At 48.7% G+C, this 24,254-nt stretch overlaps 1 protein-coding gene and 1 long non-coding RNA gene across 3 annotated transcripts in view; one reads left to right on the plus strand and one right to left on the minus strand.

Moving 5' to 3' along the window:
- The window catches only part of ctnna2 (catenin (cadherin-associated protein), alpha 2), a 1,873,786-nt gene that overhangs the window by 1,677,677 nt on the left and 171,855 nt on the right, over positions 1–24,254 (plus strand). The gene's annotated exons all lie outside the window — the stretch shown is intronic.
- Positions 19,101–22,793, minus strand: LOC147123696 (uncharacterized). The gene is made up of 3 exons (XR_015080574.1): positions 22,379–22,793; positions 21,838–21,967; positions 19,101–21,665 (listed from the first exon to the last, which is right to left on the minus strand). It is a non-coding gene; the product is annotated as an uncharacterized LOC147123696 (long non-coding RNA).

Consider the following 24,254-nt stretch of genomic DNA (forward strand, 5'->3'; position numbering starts at 1 on the left):
ATAGAAAATGGCAATATCATGCTTTTTGTAATGGGAGGTGGCTTTCTCAGAATGAAATTAAGGTAGCATTGGAGCAGTGTATTTTGAACTTTATCCTACACCTGACCTTGCTATATCTGACCCAGTGCTGTCACTGTCTGCAAAAAGTAGAAAACTGTCATTCTTCAGCACTGACAACACTTTCTGTAACAAGTACAGTTAAACTTTATTTAAGTCATTTAAAAAAGTGCTGTCTGCATTAGAGCTTTGAATACATTTTGAACTCATTTAAATTAATCTACAATTAACTCGATCCTGTTGTGTGAAAATGTTGGCTTCCTATTCCGAGAAGCACTTGCCATTTTCCCATAGCTGCTGCCAGCAATATTAGTATTGGAGCAATTTATTGCAATGAGGCAGGCCTTTCTCCTCATTAAGATGGTAATCTGCAGTGATAATAACTGCATGAAAATATAAAAAAATAATCAGGAACAGCAACAAGCTGTTAAGCCCTACAAGCCCTTTCCTTTTTGGGAGACTAGCCACATCTGGTTGCTTTCTCACCATACCCCTCAACACCAGCATTCTCCAGAAACACATCTAGTTGTCTCTCAAACTCATTCACACTGGACTACTTCAGTGCCCTTCCTTCCTGATGTATTCCGCAAGTCCATAGTCGATTGGGTGAGAAAGTTTCCTTAAATGATTTAATTTGCCATCATTTGTATTGACGTACTCGCTGATGTGGAAAGCATCGCAACACGCTCCATCGGTAAATGTCCCCATCAATCTGGCACCAAAATGTTCTATTCACCTGACAGAATACCCAAGGATTTCAATCATTTACAGACTGTGTTCGATAAGGGTTTGTTGTTTTTGTAACTTGTGGAGATGATGCTAAGAGCATGCCTTGGGCTGATATTTTAATTCATTTGTGTTGTGCCAAAAGTCACAGCTGGCAATGCGAACTCATTTTCCGGGAACACAAATGAATGTAGTTACTCTCCTGGCTCCCTGTGCTGCAGTGTACCCTGAAGTAGAACGCAGTTATTCACTTAATGCAATGGAATTTCATGTGAAGTCTAGTGGAATGTCCATCCAACCCCTGGTGCACTATTAACTCATCTGGCATGATCATCGTGTCGGCATCATATATCAGCCCTTGGTGCAGTGTTATCTCATCTGGTGCAATCACATCATCAGCGCCATTGAGCTGGATGACTTGTTCAGTGGTAGCAGGCCTCTCTTTCGTATGACAAAATCATGTCAACGTATGGCATGTGTCAATACTAATGCTGCCTCCCCTTCCCCCCCCCCCCCGGTGAGTTGAGAAATTGCCCCTTGAAGGCCCAGTGTCACGCTGTTGTGGCACGGGGTGAGTCAGTGTGGATGCCAGCTTTGCTGTTGAATCCAACTGGCAACCTGTGTGCAGTCATGATGAGGAGTTATCTTCCTCGCTGTCGCTACAGTGCAGTCGGGTGTGGCGTACATTAACGGCTAGCAAATTGATCCTGAGCCGAACGAGCGAGCCAAGGAGATCGCAGAGCACGTTCAGGCTTCGCCGTTTGTCCTGAGTTCAATGTCCAACTCCAGCCGGCGTCTGTGATGAACGCAGTCACAAATGGCCAACTTTTACCCCACTGATGGATCATACTGCAGCTGGGCGAGTGAGAGAAACGCAAAATTTACATCGGTAAATGAACTGCTTGTCAATTAGCAGCCTCGTTCTCATGTTTCACAATCACCATTCATGACCCCTCTGTCGCATGCCTCCGTGGTTTCATAAACAGTCGCCCCGACAGGTTCTCCCTGTGTGTCCTGATGTGTAGCGCTGACGTGCCTCCAATACAAGTGCAGAGTGGCACAGTTTGAAGTCTCCTTTCAGAGTCGGGGTAGTGAGTGGAAGATGAATTCCCTGGCTCGTTGTTTATCCTCGTTAAGAGGCCTGTCAGCTTTTCTTCAGTGAGTTGTGTTTTCTGGAGCCCGAGTGATCTTCATTACCATCAAATTTGATCTAGTCTGCCGAATGGCATCACTTGATTTCCCGTCTTGGTTTCAATCCTCGCGGATTTCTTGTGCTTTATCCTGAGGCAATATTCTTTTTCTTCCTGCTGCAGCCAATGTCGGTGCAGACACTGCTGGCAGAGTCGGCCAGCAGCAGATCGGAGAGAAGTGTACCTTTGAGCATGAGCTGGCACGTGTGAAGTGCTGTTACCTTATGTGCGGCTCACGAATGTGTGCACGTTGGGTCTGTAGTGTATGTACCCGTCTACCTTTAAGGGAACTATTGAATGTAACCGTTCACCTTTAAGGGAACTACTTTAGGTGTGGCACTATTTGTTTGGCTTCTGTATACTGTAATACCGATAGTGACCACACCAGTATATAAGTGTTGTAGCAGGATTTCTGGGGCAGATTCGCCCGGACCTTCGAATAGTAAAGACCTGTTTGTTTGTTACTTCTGAAGTCTGTGTATTTATTAACTGCACAACCCACAGACTTTACAGGGTCAAACGCCGTGACTTTGTTTAAAAACAGTCCCCGGAGAGGCCTAGTGACGGATGGCAGTCGTCACTTAAAAGAGAGGCAATAGCTCCCCCAATGGCTTGGAGGGTAAAGGCACTGAGTAACAAAGTAACAAAGACCATACAGTGCAGCTTTGAAGACCGGATTTGTGCTGGAGTAACAACAGAAAATGCTGGAAAAACTCAGCAGGTCAGGCAACATCCGTGGAGAGAAATTTGAGTTGACGTTTCGGGTTGAACCCTTCTTCAAAATTGGAAAGAAAAGAAACTAGATCGAAGGCAGGGCTGCGATCGGATAAAAGAAACAAAAGAAGTAAAAGAGATTAGAAGCTAGACGAGATGGTAATAGGCTGAGATTAGGTGTAAAGTGTACTGGCAGGGCAAAAGATAGCTGCCAGGTGTGAGAGAGAAACAAAAGGAAAGGGGGGGGGGGGAAAGGAGTGGAACAATTACAAGAGAAAATGAAATGGGGGCCGAGCTTATGATCTGAAATTGTTGAACTCGATATTGAGTCCGGAAGGCTGCAGAGTGCCTAATCGGAAGATGAGGTGCTGTTCCTCGAGTTTACGTTGAGCTTCCGTGGAACAATACAAGAGGCCAAGGACGGTGAGGTCCGAGTGGGAATGGAGCGGTGAATTAAAATGACAGGCGACCGGAAGCTCGGGGTCACCCTTACAGACTGAACGGAGGTGTTCCGCAAAGCGGTCACCCAATCTGCGTTTGGTTTCCCCAATGTAGAGGAGACCGCATCGTGAGCAGCGAATACAGTACAAGTAAATCGCTGTTTCACCTGGAAGGGGTGTTTGGGGCCCTGGACAGTGGGAAGGTATAGGGGCAGGTGTTACATCTCCTCCGCTTGCACAGGAAGGTGCCAGGCGAAGGGGAAGGGCTGTTTGGGGTGATAGAGGAGTGGACTAGGGTGTCTCGGAGGGAGCGGTCCCTGCGGAATGCTGAAAGGGGAGGGGAGGGGAATATACGTTTGGTGGTGGGATCACTTTGGAGGTAGCGGAAATGCCGCAGGATGATCCGTTGAATGTGGAGGCTGGTGGGGTGAAAGGTGAGGACAAGGGGAACCCTATCATGGTTCCGGGAGGGAGGGGCAGGGGTGAGGGCAGAAGTGCGGGAGATAGAACTGACACGGTCGAGGGCAGTGTCAACCACGGTAGAGGGGAATCCTCGGTTGCGGAAAAAGGAAGATATGTCTGAAGCACTGGTGTGGAAGGTGGCATCGTCGGAGCAGATACGGCGGAGACGGAGAAACTGGGAGAATGGAATAGAGTCCTTACAGGAAGCGGGGTGGGAGGAAGTGTAGTCCAGGTAGCTGTGGGAGTCAGTGGGCTTGTAGTGAATATTGGTCGATAACCTATCCCCAGAGATGGAGACGGAGAAGTCGAGGAAGGGAAGGGAAGAGTCAGAGATGGACCATGTGAAGGTGAGGGAAGGGTGGAAATTGGAGGCAAAGTGAATTAAATTGTCAAGTTCGGGGCGAGAGCAGGAAACGGCACTGATACAGTCATCAATGTATCGGAAAAAGAGGTGAGGGAGAGGACCCGAGTGGGACTGGAACAAAGATTGTTCCACATAGCCCACGAAAAGGCAGGCATAGCTAGGACCCATGCGGGTACCCATGGCAACACCTTTGATTTGGAGGAAATGAGTGGAGTTAAAGGAGAAATTGTTCAATGTGAGAACAAGTTCAGCCAGGCGGAGGAGGGTCGTGGTGGATGGGGACTGGTCGGGCCTCTGTTCAAGGAAGAAGCGGAGCGCCCTCAGGCCATCCGGGTGGGGGATGGAGGTGTAGAGGGATTGTACGTCCATGGTGAAAAGGAAGCGGTTGGGGCCAGGAAACTGGAAACTGTTAAAGTGGCGGAGGGCGTCCGAAGAGTCGCGGATGTAGGTGGGAAGAGACTGGACAAGGGGAGAAAAGATAGAGTCAAGATAGGAAGAGATAAGTTCCGTAGGGCAAGAACAGGCTGAAACGATGGGTCTACCAGGGCAGTCCTGTTTGTGGATCTTGGGAAGGAGGTAGAAGCGGGCTGTGCGGGGCTGGGGAACTATGAGGTTGGTGGCAGCAGGGGGAAGATCTCCAGAGGAGATGAGGTCAGTGACAGTCTTGGAAACAGTGGTTTGATGTTCGGTAGTGGGGTCATGGTCCAGGTGGAGGTAGGAGGAGGTGTCGGAGAGTTGGCGTTCAGCTTCCGCTAGGTAGAGGTCAGTACGCCAAACAACAACAGCACCACCCTTGTCAGCGGGTTTAATGACAATGTCAGGGTTGGATCTAAGAGAATGGAGTGCTGCAAGTTCAGAGGGAGGTAGGTTGGAGTGAGTGAGGGGAGCAGAGAAATGGAGACGGCCGATGTCACGGCGGCAGCTAGCAATGAAAAGATCTAGAGAGGGTGAGAGGCCAGGGGGAGGGGTCCAGGTAGAACGGGAATTCTGCAAGCGGGAGAAAGGGTCAGTTGTGCGGGGGGAAGACTCCTGGCCAAAGAAGTGGGCACGGAGACGAAGGCGGCGGAAAAAGAGCTCAACATCGTGCCGAGCTCGAAATTCATTGAGATGGGGGTGTAAGGGGATGAAGCTCAGGCCTTTGCGGAGGACTGATCGTTCGGGGTCAGAGAGGGGAAGGTCAGAGGGGATGGTGAAAACACGGCAGGGGGTGAGATTGGGAGAAGGGGGGTCAGAGGAAAGTGAAGGGGAAGAAGGTTCCGGAGGGGCGTTGGTGTCCAAGAGTTGATGAAGCTTGCGATCCTTGACATTGGAAAGGAAGAAGAAAAGTTTTTTGTTGAAGCGTCGGATGAGTCGAAAGATGAAATGGAACTGTGGACCCGGACAGCTTTGAGATCGACTGCGCCGGCGTTGCTGAAGAGAGAGGTCGAGTGTGTTCATGTGGCGCCGCATGGCGTTGAGCGTGGATCTCAGGATGCGGCGAGAGCAGTAGTTCGAGGAACGATGAATATCTTGGAGATATTTGTAATCCTGGGTGGATCCGAAGCACGAAGGGTGGAAGTTTAGTTGGAATCCACGTGGAATAAGTCGGAACCGGAGACAGTTGCTGAGGAAAATGATGTGGCTGTGAAACCGAGTCTTGGCAGATACCTGATCAAACACGAGAAGGGAAACTGAAAGTAATGAAGGTGAACAAGGTTGAAGAGCCAAACGGAGATCCCGTCGAAGAGAAGAGCAGAACTTCTTCAAGGTAGGCATTCCTAGAAGAGGTGTGGCAGTGAACCAAACACTAGTACGATAGCAAAATACTGCAGATGTTGGAAATCCTGTTGGAAATGTGCTGGAGTAGCTGATCTGAAATAGGGTAGCAGATGGGGTGCTACAGTTAGCCTGTGTTCCTGCACTCAAGCCTTTGTTATCTCTAGACTTGACTATTCCAATGCACATCTGGCTGGCCTCCCACATTCTACCCTACGTAAACTTGAGGTCTTCCAAAACTTGGCTACCCGTCTCCGAACTCGCACCAAGTCCTGTTCACCCATCACCCCTGTGTTCGCTGACCTACATTGGCTCCTGGTTAAGCTATGCCTCGATTTTAAAAGTCTCATCCTTGATTTCAAATCCCTCCATGGCGTCGCCCCCTCCCTATCTCTGTAACTTCCTCTAGCCCTATAGCCCCCCACCCCGAGATAGCTACGCTCCTCTAATTCTGGCCTCTTGAGCATCCCTGATTATAATCGCTCAACCATTGGTGGTCGTGCCTTCAGCTGCCGAGGCCCTAAGCTCTAGAATTTCCTCCCTAAACCTCTCCGCATCTCTACCTCTCTTTCCTCTGCCCTAATTTCTCCTTATGTGGCTCGGTGTCAAATTTTGTTTTATGGCACTCCTGTGAAGCGCCTTAGGATGTTTTACTACGTTAAAGGAGCTATATAAATACTTGTTGTTGTTGTTGTGAAAATCAGCCAGGGTTCCCACTCATGACTGTCCATCCAGTGACCTCTGCTAGAAATTGTCAAGCCTCACTCAATGGAAGTACAGTCAGACTTGGAGCTGCCACACTTTAGAGCCAGTTCTGCAATCTTCACCCCTATGAGGCGCAGCTGCACACCAAGGCCGGAATCTCACAAACCGACTGCTCAAATCGCAAAGAAGATTCTGAATGCAGGCTTGTTTCATAGGCAATGAGTTTATGTAGGATCAGTTGGAACGCTGGTTAACAGGTTTATAAGTGAAAACTACAAAAGATGAATCATTAATGGGAGATGGCGCTAGTGAAAAGGGATCAATAATAGAACCATACAGCACCGGCAGAAACCATTCGGCCCATTGAGTCCATGCCTTCTCTATGCTAGAGCAATCAAAAATGAATCCTATTGGCCTGCTCGCTCCCCTTAGCCCTGTATCTTTCCCTGCTTCAAATATTTATTCAATTTTCCCTGAAAAGAAGCAACGGTCTCTGCCTCAACTGCTCCTTGTGGTAAATCTTTCCATGCTCCAACAGTTACTTTTTTGATGACAGTCCAGCAGCTTTAATGGTCATTTTCTTTCTGTCACCGATTCATTACAAATGATCAGGTTTATTCAATTCAATTCCGCAACTTGCCACGATGGGATTTGAACTCATGACCTCTGGGTTGGTAGCCCAATACTGTAACCACTGCATGTGCAAGAGGCAACAAGGGGTTTCTGTTCATGCCGCTAAACTCTGAAACAAGCTCAGCAGTAGGAATGAACTGGCCCCCGTCCAGCTTGACCGAACAGATGCTGGAGTATGAACAGGGCCAAAGCTCAAACCCGTTTCCCTAGTCTGGTAAATGGAGGTGCTGGCAGGGCGATGTAAATTTGAAGCCTTGTTTGGTTTTGTATGGGAAATGGGATCAAATTGATGGTATGGTTTTGCGCCTCGCCTCCGCCACCACCTCCCTGTTACTAAGCATAGCATTGCAAGTAGGGCATCTCTACAAGAGAGGCCAACAAAGAGCAGTGGATATTTTAACATCAGATTCTGGGCCGATAAAACAAAAGAGAAAAAAAGATGGCAGCAGAGAGAGTAACAAGGGAAGAAGGTGGTGAAACTAAGTGAGGAATATAAATATGTAAAACCAGGAAAGGCATGAAAGTGGACATTATGTCCAGTGAGAGGTTCAGTGGTATGCAGCAGTAAGCAGCTAGAAATGGCCGCTTGCATGAAGGTCGAAGGTTTGTAATCCTGCAATTTTGCTGTATATCAAAGAAAAAGTTCTAAAATGAGCACACTGCAGTGGATTTTGTGTTCGATTGATTCTTGTGCTGCAAGGGGCCAGGAGCTGTAAACCTATAATGTGGGCTAGTGCCCTGCTGGGGGAAAAAAACAATTCCACCTTTTTGAGAGACTTGAAGCACAAGTAAAGTGGATGAGATTATGGAAGAGGCCTATAGAGAGCTGTCCAGATTACAGGTCAAGTGGCCCTGTCACCGATCATCAGAGAGGGATTTCAGCCATCAGTACAATTGTAAACTTAACTGTTTTCAGATTCACATTATAAATCATATATGTGTGTGAGAGACTGCACATAGTCCCTTTTAAATTAATTATAGGGGAATATTGTCCTTAGTTTTATTGTTTTTCACACTATTTTAAAAGGAATTCTGGAAGTGTTTTGTGCTATTTCTGAGAATTTAAAAACCCCTTCAGCCTTCGAAATAGCACTTTTTCTTTCGGATGAGACGTTAAACAGTCTGCTCTCTCAGGTGGACGTAAAAAATCCCATGGCACTATTCGAAGAAGAGCAGGGGAGTTATCCCAGGTGTCCTGGCCAATATTTTTTCCTGAACCAACGTCACTAAAACAGATTATCTGGTCATTATCACATTGCTGTTTGTGGGATCTGGCTGTGTGCAAATTGGCTGCCGCGTTTCCTACATTACAACAGTGACTACACTGCGAAAAAAAAGTACTTCATTGTCTGTAAAGAGCTTTGGGATGTCCTGAGGTTATAAAAGCAGCTGTATGAATGCAAATTCTTTCTTTCTTTACCTAGATTCCCAAAAAGCCTTTGGTAAAGTTCTACATGACATGTTGATACCCCACTGGCTTAAGGCAGGTGGTATCTTACATAAAACATAAGAATTAGGAGCAGGAGTAAGCCATACGGCCCCTGAGCCTGCTCCGCCATTTAAAACGATCATGGCTGATCATCGACCTCAACTCCACTTTCCCGCCCGATCCGCATATCCCTCGATTCCCCGAGAGTCCAAAAATCTATCGATCTCAGCCTTGAATATACGCAACGATTCAGCATCCACAGCCCTTTGGGGTAGAGAATTCCAAAGATTCATAACCCTCTTGAGTGAAGAAATTCCTCCTCATCTCAGTCTTAAATGGCCGACCCCTTATCCTGAGACTATGCCCCCTAGCTTGGAGGTAAATAAGGAATTGGCCGAAAGAGAGTAAGCAGCGGCTAATAGAGCAGCAGTTAATAGAGGAGTTAGGTTGGGCAGATGTACTGAATGCCCTAGGATCTGTGCTTGGGGAACCTGCTGTTTAATCTGCATACGCAATCTACTTCATAAATGGCATGCACGTTATCAGATAATCCTAAATTGGGAAGGGACAGTCGAGTGATGATGCAGCCAAAGGACGACAGAAGGACCTAGATAAAATTTGCACGTAGGCAGGATTACAGTTGATGAAATTCAATACAATTAAATAAAGGTGTTACTCAATAGAAAAAAAATGGTGGACATACTTAATTAATGGATTTGAACTGGCTAGATTCTGGCTGTAGGCAAATGTGAGGTCATCCATTTTGGACCCTAAAAGGATAGAACAGAATATTTACTAAATGATGAAAAGCTAACAACAGTGGAGGTACAAAGAGACTTGGGTTCCTGGTACATAGATCATTAAAATGTCATGAACAGGTACAGAAAATAATCAAAAAGGCTAATGGAATGCTGGTCTTTATATCTAGAGGACCAGAATACAAGGGGGTAGAAGTCATGCTTCAGCTATACAAAACCCTGGTTAGACCTCACCTGGAGTATTGTGAGCAGTTCTGGGCACCACACCTTAGGAAGGATATATTAGCCTTGGAGGGAGTGCAGCATAGGTTTAACAAAATGATACCTGGACTCCAAGGGTTAAATTACGAAGAGAGATTACACAAACTAGGGTTGTATTCCCTCGAAGTATTCCGTGGCATTTAGAAGGTTCAAAGGTGATTTGATCGAAGCCTTCAAGACATTAAGGGGAACATATAGGGGTAGATAGAGAGAAACTATTTCCGCTGGTTGGTGAGTCTAGGACTAGGGGGCTATAGTCTAAAAATTAGAGCCAAACCTTTCAAGAGTGAAATTAGGAAACACTTCTACACACAAAGGGCGGTAGATGTTTGGAAATTTCTTCCGCAAACGGCAATTGATTCTAGATCAATTGTTAATTTTAAATCTGAGATTGATAAATTTTTGTTGTTCAAAGGTATTAAGGGATATGGGGCAAAGGCAGGTATATGGAGTTAGGTCGCAGATCAGCCATGATCTCATTGAATGGCAGAACAGGCTCGAGGGGTTAAATGGCCTCCTCTTGTTCCTATGTTCCTAGATGAGAAGCTGAAAGACACCAGGGAGTGATAATAGACTCAGTACTTACTATATCCAGTCATTGCAGAGCAGCAATGAACAAAGCCAACAGAAGCTGAGGTATATAGCCAAATCACGTCTGAGGTCAGCATGATGACGTTGCTATAGTGCTCTAGGCCGGCCATACCTGAGTATTACATTTAATCCTGGTCATCAAAGCACTAGGACAATGTCCCGCTCTTGGAAACAGTGCAGATAATGGCCACAAGGTCAATCTTTAGTGTAAGATGACTTGATTTATGAGAGAATATTAGAAAAACTTGGATTCTTCAGCCTTGAAATAAGGCAGATGAGAGAGAACTTTATTGACTATATAACTTTTGCCAATTACCTTAAAACTGTGTCCTCTGGTTACCGACCCTTCTGCCAGTGGAAACAGTTTCTCCTTATTTATTCTATCAAAACACTTCATGACTTGGAACACCTCTACTGAATCTCCCTTTAACCTTCCCTGCAGAACAACTCCAGGTTCTCTAGTCTCTCCAGGTAACTGAAGTCCCACATCCCTGGTGCCATTCTAATAAAACTCCTCTGCACGCTCTCTAAGGCCTTAAGGTGTGGTGCCCAGAATTGGCCACAATACTCCAGCTGGGGCCTAACCAGTGATTTATAAAGTAAAACTTTTACCCCACTGGCGTACACCCCAGGTCTCTCTATTCCTTCACCCCTTTTAAAATTGTACCATTTAGTTTATATTGCCTCTCCTCATTCTTCCTACCAAAATGCATCACTTCACACTTCTCTGCATTAAATTGCACCAGCATGTGTCTGCCCATTTTACCAGTCTGCTTATGTCCTCCTGAAGTCTGTTACTATCCTCCTCACTGTTTACTACATTTCCAAGTTTCGTGTCATGTGCAAATTTTGAAATTATGCCCTGTATACCCAAGTGCAGGTCATTAATATATATCAAAAACAGCAGTGGTCCTAATACTGACCCCTGGGGGACACCACTGTATACTTCTCTACATGTCTGAAAAACAACCGTTCACCACTATTCTATATTTTCTGCCCCTTAGCCAATTTTGTATCTACGCTGCCACTGTCCCTTTGATCCCATGGGCTTCATATCCTGCGTAATGGAACAAAAACTCTGGAATCTGTTAGATACCGCAATAGGTGGACCATAGGCTTCTATGGAAGGATGAGCTTGATACACCAAATAAGAACATAAGAAATAAGAGCAGGAGTCGGCCATACGGCCCCTCGAGCCTGCTCCGCCATTCAATAAGATCATGGCTGATCATCGACCTCAACTCCACTTTCCCGCCCGATCTCCATATCCCTTGATTCCCCGAGAATCCAAAGATCTATCTATCTCAGCCTTGAATATACTCAAAGACTCAGCATTCACAGCACTCTGGGGCAGAGAATTCCAAAGATTCACAACCCTCTGAGTGAAGAAATTCCTCTTCATCTCAGTCTTAAATGGTCGACCCCTTATCCTGAGACTATGCCCCCTAGTTCTAGACACTCCAGCCAGGGGAAACAACCTCTCAGCATCTACCCTGTCAATCCCCTTCAGAATCTTGTATGTTTCAATGAGATCACCTCATTCTTCTAAACTCTAGAGAGTATAGGCCCATTCTACCCAATCTCTCATCATAGGACAGCCCTCACATCCCAGGAATCAACCTAGTGAACCTTCGTTGCACTGCCTCCAAGGCAAGTATATCCTTCCTTAGGTAAGGAGACCCAAACTGTGCACAGTACTCCAGGTGTGGTCTCACCAAGGCCCTGTACAATTGTAGCAAGTCTTCCTTACTCTTATACTCCAACCCCCTTTAAATAAAGGCCAACATGCCATTTGCCTTCCTTATTGCTTGCTGTTCTATATTTTCTGTGTTAGCTTTCTGTGTTTCTTGCACGAGGCCACCCAAATCTCTCTGAACACCAACATTTGAAAGCTCCTCACCATTTAAAAAATGTTTTGTTTTTCTATTCTTCCTACCAAAGTGAATAACCTCACATTTCCCTATATTATACTCCATCTGCCACCTTACTGCTCACTCACTTAGTCTATCTATATCCCTTTGCAGACTCTTTGGGCTGGATTTTCTCAATGGGGAGCTTTTGGAGGCGGCACTCCCACTTGTCAGGTTTATAGTCCCGCCTCCATCGACTAATGGCCAGCCCACGCTATTTTCCCTTGATTCACCTCTTTAAGCCCGTCCAGCAGGCTTAGCAGGCCAATTAAGGGAAAGCCGGTGATATACCTATCAATTCCTCCAATAAAAGGCGAAGAGTTACGAAGGTGACTAAAGGTTTTTATTGACTAAATAACAGAGCCCACTCTCGTGGGTGATCCGATCCAAGCAGGAGGAATACCAGCCAGTCGCTCACCTTTATACCTGGCCTGGTGGGTGGAGCCAAGGCGGAGTCGGCAGTGGTCATCCCAGGTATAGCAGTGTGGCAAGAGGCGACCTCGTACCGTGATACAATAGTGGTCAGTGATACAGTTATAACGAACAGTGGTGAACAGTGCTAACTACTAACAGTGATACGATAGTGAACGTGGTTTACCACATTCACCCCTTGTTTAGAATTAAGTCCGGCGGGGTGAAGTGTACTACCAATTCTGGTAGGTCAGTCTGTCCGGAGGCTTCGTAAGCCTCTCCGATCGCCGCAGCGGTGGTGTTGCCTTATCCGGTGCTGGTGCCTTATCCGGTGTTGATGCTGGTGTTTGCGTGGTCGGCGAGGGCTCGTGGGGTTCCGGCATGCCGTCTACCTGGACTGAGGTTGGGGGGGGGTGGTGGCGGTGTTTCCGGATCGGCTGAGGGTGCGAGGTCTCGTAGGGAGACAGTGTCCTCCCGCCCGTCTGGGTACGCCACGTAGGCGTACTGGGGGTTGGCGTGCAGGAGGTTCGCCCTCTCGACCAGGGGGTCCGTTTTATGGGTCCTCACGTGTTTCCGCAGCCAGACCGGCCCCGGAGCGGTCAGCCAGGTTGGTAGAGTGGTTCCCGTAGTCGACTTCCTGGGGAAAACGAACATTCGTTCATGGGGGGTGGTGTTAGTGGCCGTGCAAAGTAATGACCGGATGGAGTGCAGCGCTGTCGGGAGGACTTCTTGCCAGCGGGAGGTTGGGAGGCCCTTAGACTTTAAGGCTAAGAGGACGGCCTTCCATACCGTCGCGTTCTCTCTTTCCACCTGACCGTTACCTCTGGGGTTGTAGCTGGTGGTCCTGCTTGCTGCAATACCTCTCTCTAGGAGGAATTGCCGGAGTTCCTCGCTCATGAAGGAGGAGCCCCGGTCGCTGTGTATATAGTTCGGGAACCCGAACAAGGCGAAGAGGGCATTCAGGCACTTAATGACCGTGCTACTGGTCATGTCGGGGCAGGGGAAGGCAAAGGGGAAACGGGAGTACTCATCAACGATGTTGAGGAAGTACACATTACGGTCAGAGGACGGGAGGGGCCCCTTAAAGTCGATGCTCAGGCGCTCGAAGGGGCGGGTGGCCTTGATCAGGCTTGCTCGGTCCGGCCTATAGAAGTGCGGTTTGCACTCCGCACAGGTCTGGCAGTTCCTGGTCATGGTCCTGACCTCCTCGATGGAGTAGGTCAGGTTGCGGGCCTTAATGAAATGGTAGAGTCTGGTGACTCCGGGGTGGCAGAGCTGGTCGTGGAGGGTCTGAAGCCTATCGATATGCGCGCTGGCGCATGTCATTCGTGAAAGGGCATCAGGGGATTCGTTCAGCTTGCCTGGCCGGTACAAGATCTCATAATCGTAGGTGGAGAGCTCGATTCTCCATCTCAAAATCTTGTCATTCTTGATTTTGCCCTTCAGCTTGTTATTAAACATGAAAGCCACCGAACGCTGGTCGGTGAGGAGGGTAAATCGTTTGCCTGCCAGGTAGTGCCTCCAGCGCCGTACTGCCTCCACGATCGCCTGGGCCTCTTTCTCGACCGACGAATGTCGGATCTCGGGGCCCTGTAGGGTCCTTGAGAAGAAGGCCACTGGCCTCCCCTCCTGGTTTAGGGTGGCGGCTAAGGCGAAGTCGGATGCGTCGCTCTCCACCTGAAAGGGGATGGACTCGTCCACTGCGTGCATCGTGGCCTTGGCTATGTCTCCCTTAATGAGGGAGAAGGCCGCGCACGCCTCCTCCGTGAGGGGGAAGGAAGTGGCTTTCAGGAGGGGTCTGGCTTTGTCCGCGTAATTGGGTACCCATTGGGCATAGTAGGCGAAAAGCCCCAGGGTTCTCCTAAGTGCTTTAGGGCAGTGGGGGAGGGGTAGCTCCATGAGGGGGCGCATTCTTTCTGGGTCGGGGCCGATGATTCCGTTCTCCACTACGCAGCCGAGGATGGCAAGGCGCGTGGTGTTAAACACGCATTTCTCCTTATTGTAGGTGAGGTTCAGCCGTTGGGCCGTACGGAGGAATTTCTCCAGATTCGCGTCATGTTCCTGCCGGTCGCGGCCGCAGATAGTGACGTTATCTAGGTAGGGGAATGTAGCCTGCAGTTCGTTCTGGTCAACCATCTGGTCCATCTCCCTTTGGAAGACCGAGACCCCATTAGTGACACCGAAGGGGACCCTAAGGAAGTGGTATAGGCGCCCATTCGCCTCGAAGGCGGTATACTGGCGGTCCTCAGGGTGGATAGGGAGTTGGTGGTAGGCCGACTTCAGGTCGATGGTCGAGAATACTTTATACTGTGCAATCTGATTGACCATGTCAGATATGCGGGGGAGGGGGTATGCGTCCAGCTGGGTATATCTGTTTATGGTCTGGCTGTAGTCGATGACCAGGCGGTTTTTATCGCCGGTCTTTACGACTACGACCTGGGCACGCCAGGGGCTGCTGCTCCCCTCGATAATGCCCTCTTTCAGGAGGCGCCGCACCTCAGAGCTAATGAAGGCTCTGTCCCCGGCGCTATACCGCCTGCTTTTGGTAGCGACGGGTTTGCAGTCAGGGGTAAGGTTAGCAAACAGAGAGGGTGGCGGGACCTTGAGGGTGGAGAGGCTGCAGGTGTTACGCGGTGGGCGGTTTAACGTTTGCTGGTTGTTGACTGTGAGTGGGGGGAGGGGTCCACCGTATGCTAGGGTTACGCTTTGGAGGTGGGATTGGAAGTCCAGCCCTAGTAGGACGGCAGCGCAGAGATGGGGGAGGACGAGGAGTTTAAAGTTTTTATACTCCGTGCCCTTAACCGACAGGGTCACGACACAGTAGCCGCTGATGTCCGTGGCGTGGGACCTCGATGCCATCGAGATTCGGCTGCGCGTTGGTAGGACAGAGAGGGAGTAGTGGCTCACCGTGTCTGGGTGGATGAAGCTCTCCGTGCTTCCGCTGTCGAACAGGCAGGTCGTGGCGTGGCCGTTCACTTTGATGTCCATCATTGACTTGGACAGATGGTGCGGGCGGGCTTGGTCCAGGGTGACGGAAGCTAGTGTGTAGCTGAGCGAGTCGTTGTCATCTGCGGGCGAGGCGGTCGGGCGTGGTGAGTAAAATGGCGTCTCCCACGAGGTAGGGCCCCATGAGGCACTATTGGGGTCGGTTGCCTTAATCAAAGATGGCCTCCCCCATGACTCATGTGTGGGGATGCTGGCCTCAGTTGCCCTAAACAAAGATGGCCGCCCCCATGACTCATGTGTGGGGATGCTGGCCTCAGTTGCCCTAAACGAAGATGGCCGCCCCCATAGTTCGCATGCGGCACTGCTGGCCTCTGAGGATCCGCTCCTGCAGGCCTTGGAGAAGTGGCCTTTCTTCAGGCAGGTTTTACATATGGAGTTCTTGGCTGGGCAGCGCGACCTCGGGTGCTTCTCCTGGCCACAAAAAAAACAGCCGGCGGCCCGATCGCGGATGCCCGATGTCGGGGCCGGTGCCGGGGGTGGCAGGGCCGGTCGGGTCCGGGACGCCGACGCAGAGGTAGGTCCCGGGGGCGGCGCTGGGAAGGGTGCTGTGGTAGGGGTCGGGCCCGAGTCCCAGGGTCGCGAGCAGTACCTGGTGAATGCTTCCTGATCTTGGTGGGCCACTTCCAGGGAGATAGCGAGGTCTTTAGCTTCCAGCAGTCTTTGCCGTGAGTACTCGGACCGTAGGCCTTTCAGGAATGCGTCACGGATATTATCTTCAGTATTTTCGGCTGCCGACACCGATTTAAAGTCACAGTTCCTGGCGAGTGCATATAGCGCCTGTGAGAATTCGGCTACTGATTCTCCTGGCTGTTGCGGCCGTGATCTTAGGAGGTGCCTAGCGTACATGTAGTTTACCGGGGTCCGGTACTTCTGTTTCAGCAGGTTGATGGCGGTCTCGTAGGTAGTCATGTCTTCGATGAGAGTGTATACTCTCGGGCTCAGTTGTGCCTGCAGGACACTTAGTTTGGATGCCTGAGGGACGCTGGATTCTCTCAGGTATGATTCGAAGCAGACCAGCCAGTGTTTAAAGTCTGCGGCTGAGTTTGCTGCTCGTGGGTTCAGGTCCAGGTACGGCGGTCTGAGGGCTCGCAGCCAAGCTGGCTGGTGTGGCTGTGCTCCTGGGAGCTGCGCTGGTGGCTCCTCCGCCGGTTGTGACTCGTTGTCGGACATCATTAAATTTAGTCAATAAAATTGATATACCTATCAATTCCTCCAATAAAAGGCGAAGAGTTACGAAGGTGACTAAAGGTTTTTATTGACTAAATAACAGAGCCCACTCTCGTGGGTGATCCGATCCAAGCAGGAGGAATACCAGCCAGTCGCTCACCTTTATACCTGGCCTGGTCGGTGGAGCCAAGGCGGAGTCGGCAGTGGTCATCCCAGGTATAGCAGTGTGGCAAGAGGCGACCTCGTACCGTGATACAATAGTGGTCAGTGATACAGTTATAACGAACAGTGGTGAACAGTGCTAACTACTAACAGTGATACGATAGTGAACGTGGTTTACCACAGCCGGTTACTGGGTACATCAGCGAGTGACATTTCATCTGTCAAGAGCTTTTGACAGATGAATTGTCATCGTTTGACAGCTCTGTGAAGCTGTCAAACACTGACAATCTGTCTTCTAAGTTGAGTCTTTACTCAAGACTAAATTAGAAAGCCTTCCTGAGCAGAAACCTGAGAATGCAGCGGCCATTCTGCTTTCTCTGCCAGTGAGCCGAGGGACTCCCGAGACCTGAAGGGATGAAGCCTGGAGGAAGAAGCAAAGGTAAGTAAAGCTTTTAAAACACTCAACACTCACCTCACACACTTACCTCTGCACACGTGCACCCATCACTCACCTGCACACCGGACATCTCGGCCCCTCCGACCCCCGCAGACCCACGGCTCGCCTCGCTGACCCTGGCGAGGTTCGGAGCCGTCAGGAAGCCCACACTTTAGGTCGCAAAATAGGCAGTTAATTGGCACTAATCCCCTTCCTGCCTCGAGGAGGCGGCTCCCAGCGTTGGTCAGGTACCCGCCTCCTGGGAAGATGGCACAGAGGCGGGTTGGGGGTACCCACCCCCAGATTCTGCCATTTTCCTGGCAGTCCCTCCTGCATACCCGCATCCCCAGGGCTGGCAAATTTGCCCCCGCTGTGTGCTCCTCACAGCTTACTGTCCCATCTAGCTTTGTATCATCAGCAAACTTGGATACATGACACTCGGTCCCTTCATCTAGGTCATTAATATAGATTGTAAATAGCTGAGGCCCCAGCACTGATCCTTCTGGCACTCCACTAATTACAGCCTGTTAACCTGTAAAAGATCCGTTTGTCCCTACTCTCTATTTTCTGTCCGTTAACCAATCCTCTATCCATGCTAATTTATTACCCCCAGCCCCATGAGCCCTAATCTTGTGTAATAACCTTTTATGTGGCTCGTCTCATCTAAATGCATCCATGTGTCTATAGGCATCCCTTGCCAGATAGCTATTCCTTTCTCCCCTAGTCTTTCTAAATGGCTCAGATACAATTAGTAAACTTGACATATTAGTCAAAGTCTAAAATGACAGAGCTGGATTCTGATCCAGATCTTCAGCATGACTCAGTAGTTAATGGCTCCAAGTCAGCCAGATGTCTGAGGTGCACGGGTAACCATGACTCCGGGAGAACACCTCTTCTTTGAATAGTGCAGTGGATTTTACGAAGACAGACAGGACCTCGATTTACCCTCTAACTCCCTCAGTACCGCACTAGAGTGTCAGCCGATATTATGTGCTCATGTTCCTGGGGTGGGACCCACAATCTTCGGACTCAGAGGCAAGGGAGCTACCACTGAGCCAAGGCTGACATACTGTGCAGATTTATGAGCACATGCTGTCCTCGTTGGCCTCCAGGTGAAGCCTTCCAGCAGCTTTTTTTCCTGAGCCCTAGAGTCTCTTCATCAGCTATATGACAGACATCCACTTTCAGCATTGAATTTGGAAGGATCTAGGTCAAGCAGCCTTTGATGTGACAGTTACCCTGATATTCTAGATGTCAAAATCCAGTGGTGTGTACAAAGGTTATTTGTCAGCAATTGCTTAATCCAGGCCCTCATGTGGAGGGTATTTGGAAAAGAGACTTGCCTACCACGAGGTTGCCTTCTCTTCTACTTTTTCTCCTTTTTACCACAAATCCACCTCACGCCTTGGTCCTGAAACTCTTACGAGTCAAATGAAGATTTTCTATTATGTGTTTAGGCGTTCTGAACTATGGAGAACTGTTTGGACACATTCAATAGACCGCAAGGTTAACCTACACTGGACATTTACTGTCATTGAAAAAGGATGAAAAAGAACAACTCACCCATCAACCCTTCTCAGTGTTGCCTTGAAGAACTGTGTTCAGGCTAAAGCTTGCACACAACCCCGCTACTAATATGAATCAACAATTGGAATGCCTTTTGTGACTTCCAGTCCATACCTTTGAGATCCAGTCTTGAGCTCTGCACGCCATAGCAGCGCACTTGGAGGCCCCCATCACCATATCCCACAGGATCTTCTTCTTAGGCACTCCCTCGGAACCGAGGATGACTTGCTTCCATGCTAAAAATGAGTTCTCAGGTGACTGATGAGTCCAATGCGGGACCTACAGTCTCTGTCACAGGTGGGGCAGACGGTGGTTGAAGGGGCGGGTGGGTGGGGTGCTTGGGTTGACGTGCGCTCCTTCCACTGTTTGCGCTTGGCTTCCGCTTTTTCCCGGCGAAGAGACTCGAGGTGTTCGGCGCCTTCCCAGATGCTTCTCTTCCACTTTGAGTGGTCTTGGGCCAGGGATTCCAAGTTGTTGGAGGGGATGTTACACTTTTTCAAGGAGGCTTTGAGTGTGTCCTTGAAGTGTTTCCTCTGCCCACCTGGGGCTCTCCTGTCGTGTCGGAGCTCCGAGTAGAGCGCTTGCTTTGGGAGCCCATTATTTAAGGTGGTAACTAAACCTCACTAGATCCTCAGGCTGCAGAGGGGACAATGCCAGCTGGGGATCGTGCTCCAGAGACGAGTGACCCTTTTGGGGAAAGGGCACAGATGTGGACATTGGGTAAGGACAGGATTGGCCTGCCTGCTGCCACTCACAGTGAAGAACCTCACTTGACTACCTAGATGAAGCACTTTGTGTTGCCAGTGCCTGTGGAGCCAGATCTCACCCCAAGTCGGGACCTTCAGGAGAGGAGAGGGTGGAAAGTTTAAAATAAAAGGAAACACAACTTTCCCATTTGAAAGTCTGGTGCTGCAACATCCTAGATCCTGGCTTACTTCATGAACCCACTCCTCCTATTCCTGAAATAAATAGAGTGCACACAAGTGAGAACAGCAAAATCTAGTGAATCCTTAATATCTCATCAGTAACAGAGGTGGCCATGAGTTGTGAAGGTCTCCTTCAGATGTGGGATATTGTGAGTATTCTGCTCATTATCCTTTTGGATCTTATTAATGGCACAACACAGGGAACAATTTAATTGAAGTGTAATCTATAAAATATATCTAGTTAAAATGATGATTATTACAAGCGCAGATGGTGCTCCAAAATGCCTCATTATTTTGAGTTTCCCCTTAACTCTTTTCTACATGGTTTGAAAAATTTGGCTGGGTGCATGCAGAATAATGAGTACCTGAGTGAGTTATAAAGGCACCAGTTAAATAAAGAGAGTTCCGATGCAATATAAACTGCAAGAGTGAAATTTCAGCTGGTTATAAATCTCAGCCCAGAAATTAGAGCCTGGGAATTACAGTGAGTAAATCCACAGTACCCTCTTTGACTTAATGTCGCCATTTAAAGTGTGGACAGAAGAATTTGATAAGCTTTCATATAAATTTCAGCATTAATTTCAAGGCTTATTTTAGCTTACAGTCTTGAATTTACAAACAGGTGTCTGATGTTTTATATTCCGTTTGCGTTCTGTTCACTTCCTGTTTATTTTTAAATGCTGATTTTTCCCGAGGAAATGATGCACTTATATTCCCCACAAAGCTACCACTTTGCAATTTAATAGAAACAGTTTGTGAGTTAGTGTCAGCTTAGCCCAGTTGGTAGTACACTCACCTCTGAGTCAGAAGGTTACGTGTCAAGTTCCACTCCAGGATGTGAGCACATGAAAGGAGGCTGGTACTTCAATGCCGTGCCCAAGGAATGTTGCATTGTCAGAGGTGCCATCCTTCCAATGAGATGGTAAACCAAGGTGGAGGTTAAAGATGACACTGTTTGAAAGAAAGCATGTCCTCCAGAATTCCTCACTAATATACTTCTATCAACCAACACCAGATGAAATAAAAAGCAAAGGCCATCAGTAACACACAGCCAGTGCAGTACTGAGGGAGTGCTGCACAGTCGGAGGTCCCGTCTTTCGGATGAGGCGTTAAACCGAGACCTCGTCTCCCCCTCAGGTGGAAGTAATAGATCCTATGGCACTATTTCGAAGAAGAGCAGGGGTGTTCTCCCTGGCGCCCTAGCCAATATTTATCCCTCATCAACATCACTAAAAAAACAGATTATCTGGTCATTATCACATTACTGTTTGTGGGCGCTTGCTGAGTGCAAATTGACTGGCGTGTTTCCTACATTACAACAGTGACTACACTTCAAAAGTACTTCATTGGCTGTGAAGCGCTTTGGGACGTCCTGAGGTCATGAAAGGCGCTATAGAAATGCAAGTCTTTCTTTTCACATGGCGTTTGAAAACAAAGGCTCTGATGGTATTGTGGAGCCACTGTCGTGCACGCGCACGCACTCATACTCACGCGCACACACTCATACTCACACTCACACACACACGTAACATACCACAGGTTCTAAATCTTTACTGGCTTCAATACTGGAATGAAACAACAGAGTCACCCAGGTGTTACCCAATAGTGCCTTTTCTAAGTGCTCATTTTCCTATGCTCTGTCATACTCTCAGCCATGACTTGGCAGCTCCTGAGCAGGTTGTCCAAAGCGTCCACTGATCCATTGCCAAGATTCTTCACTTAAAGGCTGGGCCACTGAAGTTACGATCTCCGCCCCTTCGGCAATGCTTGGACCTGGGCTTGCCATCCAGCCAGCCATGTCCTCTCATCTCCTGGCCACCACTGCCAGCTAGTGCTCCCTTTTGATGTGCACTTCTTCCTATGAAGAGCCCTCTAAATCACTATCCCACCCAGGGTGCTGATCTCTGTGTTGTTGCTTGGTAAAGACAAAGAAATAACACCGCAGTCGGGCGAGGCTGACTGTCTTCTGCAGCAGTGGCAGATTCTTCTGAAGGACCTACAAATGGAGAGGAAGAATGATTAGCAAGTAATGGGCAGGTTAGGGAGCCTTGGACATGTGGAGTGGTGAAGCCTCAGCAGTTTGGCCAGCTCCCTGAAGAAGCTGCACATTCAAGACAAATAGAATGAAAAAGAGAAAGGCAGAGACCCAGCTGCTCTATTCCTCCTACCTCTCCATCCCCACAGGGAGGCCTGTGCCCAGAATCTCCAGGGATTCCTGCTCCATGGATGCGAGGACCTGAAGGGAGTCTGGCCCTCTTCCTGTTCTCATCCTCTCGCAATTTTGTGCCACATCTTGTCCTGCAGAAAGAAGGGGAGCTTAATAGTGTATGGCTGCATCAGAGGCCCGTGAATTTGTGTGAAGTTTGCTGATATGTGCATGACGAGTGTGCCATGTGGCACCAGTGCGCAAGATGGGGAGGTGTTGCAGAGCAGGAAAGTGGCAGGGGGGTGACATTTGCTGGCAAATACAAGAAGAGTGCAGGGATTTCCCTGCGCAACCAGGAGGCATCATGCTGCATGTGCCAGTTGTGACAGCAACAGCAGCTGCTGATGGTACAGCTGAAACTAGACGCAAAGTAGGCTTAATGCCCATTATTAATTAAGGGAAAGCAGGTGGGTGGGCGTGCTTGGAGGGATATGGGGTGGGAAGACAATTGCTGCGGCTAGGTATAATGTAGAGAAAGAAACATCGCAAGAAGTAAATCTTACCTTGGCTGGGCAGGTCAGGTCATTAAACTTCTTTCTGCATTGCACCTACGCTCGAGGGGTGAGGCTGACTGTGTTGACGTGCTCACCTACCTCCCTCCAGGCCTGTTGCTGTGTTTGCCTCAGTACTGTCATCCTGCTGGAGGAAAAGAGGATGCTCCTGCACTCCTCTGTTTGTTCAATCAAACTTGTCCAGGGCAGCATCTGAAAATCTTGAAAATCCTGTCATATCGGTTCTTTGTTTTGTGCTCCAACTCTGCAGCCAAAAAGGACGTTGCTGCTTTAAGACATTGCCAAGCACTTTAAGAGATCACAGAATCACAGAAACCCCACAGTGCAGATAGAGGCCATTTCGGCCCATCAAGCCTGCACCGACACATATCCCACCCAATCCCCGTAACCCCTACACCAACACATATCCCACCCTATCCCCGTAACCCCACGTATTTAATCCCCCTAACACTAAGGGTCAATTTATCATAGCCAATCAACCTAACTCGCACATCTTTGGACTGTGGGAGGAAACCGGAGCACCCGGAGGAAACCCACGCAAACACGGGGAGAATGTGCAAACTCCACACAGACAGTCGCCCGAGGCCGGATTCGAACCCGGGTCCCTGGCGCTGTGAGGCAACAGTGCTAACCGCTATGCCACCGTGCTGCCCACCACTATGCAACCTCTCTGCATGTTTTCGCTGGATCAGCCTGAAATCCTGCCCACCCTCATTGGCGCACTGCCTGTTTGACGTTCACAAACCTGTGGGCAGGTCTCCTGACAGATGACAAGGAGGCCCGGCCACCAAAATGGTTCAGGCCTCTCACACTTTCCATTGGGCAGATAGACCGATCTCCCCGCCCATTGGATGCCTATTTGGCGCCCCAAGTGAAAGTCTACCCTGGTGCTTTAAGGAGTGGAAGATAGATCAGAACAGAAGAAGATAGTAAATGTGATAACAGGACACTTAGAAAATATCAATGGGATTAGACAAAGTCCACGTGGATTTATGAAAGGGAAATCGTGTTTGACAAACCTACTGGAGTTTTTTGAGGGTGTAACTGGTAGAATAGATAAGGGAGAACCAGTGGATGTGGTGTATTTGGATTTTCAGAAGGCCTTTGATAAAGTCCCACATAAGAGGTTAGTGTGCAAAATTAAAACACATGGGATTGGGGGTAATATACTGGCATGGATTGAAAATTGGCTAACAGACAGGAAACAGAGAATAGGAATAAATGGGTCTTTTTCGGGGTGGCAGGTGGTGACTAGTGGGGTACCGCAGGGATCAGTGCTTGGGCCCCAGCTATTCACAATATATATCAATGATTTGGATGAGGGAACCAAATGTAATATTTCCAAGTTTGCTGATGACACAAAACTAGATGGGATTGCGAGTTGTGAGGAGGATGCAAAGAGGCTTCAAAGCAATTTAGACAAGTTGAGTGAGTGGGCAAATACATGGCAGATGCAGTATAACGTGGATAAATGTGACGTTATCCACTTCGGCAGAAAAATCAGAAAGGCAGAGTATTATTTAAATGGTGATAGATTGGGAAATGTTGATGTACAGAGGGACCTGGGTGTCCTTGTACACCAGTCACTGAAAGCAATCATGCAGGTGCAGCAAGCAGTTAGGAAGGCAAATGGTATGTTGGCCTTCATTGCAAAAAGATTTGAGTACAGGAACAAGGATGTCTTACTACAGTTATACAGGGCCTTGGTGAGACCACACCTGGAGTACTGTGTGCAGTTTTGGTCTCCTTACCTAAGAAAGGATATACTTGCCATAGAGGGAGTGCAGCGAAGGTTCACCAGACTGACTCCTGGGATGGCAGGACTATCGTATGAGGAGGGATTGGGTCAACTAGGCCTGTATTCACT

The sequence above is a fragment of the Somniosus microcephalus genome, chromosome 2 (genome assembly GCF_052327205.1).
Source record: "Somniosus microcephalus isolate GS21.2 chromosome 2, FLI_Smic_1.0, whole genome shotgun sequence".
In the NCBI taxonomy this organism is placed as follows: Eukaryota; Metazoa; Chordata; class Chondrichthyes; order Squaliformes; family Somniosidae; genus Somniosus; species Somniosus microcephalus.